This window comes from Sinocyclocheilus rhinocerous, unplaced genomic scaffold, assembly GCF_001515625.1.
Source record: "Sinocyclocheilus rhinocerous isolate Xijiao unplaced genomic scaffold, SAMN03320098_v1.1 scaffold26, whole genome shotgun sequence".
In the NCBI taxonomy this organism is placed as follows: Eukaryota; Metazoa; Chordata; class Actinopteri; order Cypriniformes; family Cyprinidae; genus Sinocyclocheilus; species Sinocyclocheilus rhinocerous.
The window spans coordinates 364,325-366,462 of NW_015648545.1; positions in this window are offsets into that span (position 1 = coordinate 364,325).

Here is a 2,138-nt window from a genome sequence, read left to right on the forward strand (position 1 = left end):
ATATATATATATATATATATAAATGAAATAAACAATATGGAACTGTATGTTTTTACATTTTAAAATGCTTGAAGTGGACGCTATACTGTCCCTCCGTTCAGGGGTTTCACACTTTACTCAGTCTCATGGTTTAAACACACAGATCTGTGTTCATCATCAAGTGTGCTCACACTTCTAGCCAAATCATAAAAGAATCCCTGCTGCAAATGTACATGCAGTTTTGCTTTTCAGCCTCTATACACTGAACCTTGTTGAAGCTTTGTGAAATAATATCTTCTTATGTCTTTGTTTTGTAGTATTTGCAGTAGAACTGTTAGTTTCTGGCCGATATTCTTTTATTTTGTGTTTTGTGTGTGTGTGTGTGTGCATTGGGAATTTGATGTTTAAGTACTGTAAAAGTTGTCTTCACATGCTCAAGGTCTGTTTGCTGCAGCGTGTTGTAGATTTGTGATTTCTTTGCAGTGGTTGCTTTATCCACTCAGTTCCTAGATTTCCAAATATCTAACTTGGCCAGTTTTCTTTCATTCAAAAATGTTTTCACAAGTGTCCTAATAATGCAGAAAAATGAAATGTATTTATTTTGCAGGATACAATCTAAAAACGTAAGTCGTGTTTTCATTTCGTTAACTTGTATATCTGAAGCAATGTTAAAAAAAAGTCTGTTTAATAATGATGTGAACAGAAATATGAAATATGCTGAGTATTCTAAAAAAATGGGATGTATTGTTTTTTAAATACCTGATTTCCATATAATTCTCACCAGTGATGAACACACTTTAAATTTAAAATTGTTTCTATATGTCCCAAAGAGGAATAGGTTTTTAATTGTGCAGATGCGTATTTTTGAATGTGCCAATAGATTTTTAACCACCTTTAACCTATTCAAAACAGTTTGTTTGTTTGTTTGTTTAATCATAGTTGATTTTCTTTCTATTAATTTCCAGATCAGTCATTTGCCAAAACGACCAGTTCATAGGGCCAGAAAAATAATAGTGCAGAAAGTTTGCTTGTATACTTTACATGCATTTTCTATATAATTGACAAGCCATTGAAAAAAAACAACAACAAAGTTTGTTGTTTGTAAAAAAAATTTTTTAATTGAAATCATGCTTCAGCTACAGACTGCTACTGTTATGTATTCAATATAAAGATGCTCTTGAGTAATTGTCATTTTGCCACAGTGACTACCTAGTGTCTTTGTTGACCAACGGTAAGAATTTACTTTCGTATTTTAGGACAGCTGTATTTAAAAACAAAGCAGTTATGTACCTTGATGTATAATCTCTCCCAGGGCCAACCATTTACATGAGACTCTATATGTCTTCAGCCTTCAACACTGAAAACCTGCTTTATATTGGGTGAACTTTCGCTGCATGGTACTGAATATTAAAATACCCGCAAGTCTCGATGTGATGTCCTGCTTTTTCGCAGTTATCAAGCTCTGAGTATATCTGAATTCTGCTAGTGCATTACTAAAACTTTTGCAACTGGAAATATCATTTTTGACGAAGTGGTTTTGTATCTTTCTTTTTTCTTTATGTACAATGCAACCCAGTGGATCTGAAACGTATACATGACAAAACTTTAAAATACTCTATAGTATGTGCATTTAATGAATGTGAACTGTCTCGGTGGTTCATATATATATATACAAAGGCAGCTAATTTCTATTTTTTCAATGTATGATAATTCAGATGTTGCACATACATTTAAATGCAAAGTTCAGACATTAATCTTAATTTTTTTTTGCAACAAGACATAACTATACTCACCAAATATGCAAACCTAGCTTTCAGGAACATAGATCTGCAGCTTTGTGGTTTGGTTTATCTGACCCTTTAAAACAAAAGGAAAATATGTTCCTATTACTACATGTTTTCTATGAAATATAGAAAACAAAATCATAATAAAAAAAAGAATAGAAAACATTGTGGGCTTTGTAAGTGTGCTACTTATTTAAAACAAAATGTTATCAAGCTTAAATTCCATTGTTCTTACTGTATTTTTCTGTGTGGAAGCTTAAGTCTTTGTACCTTTGCATTAATATTTGTTTATTGAATTGAATAAAATGTTAAAAGCATATTTGTTTGTATGATTTTCCTCTGTGCTCAAAAACATTAAGATAGAGAAGTTAGATC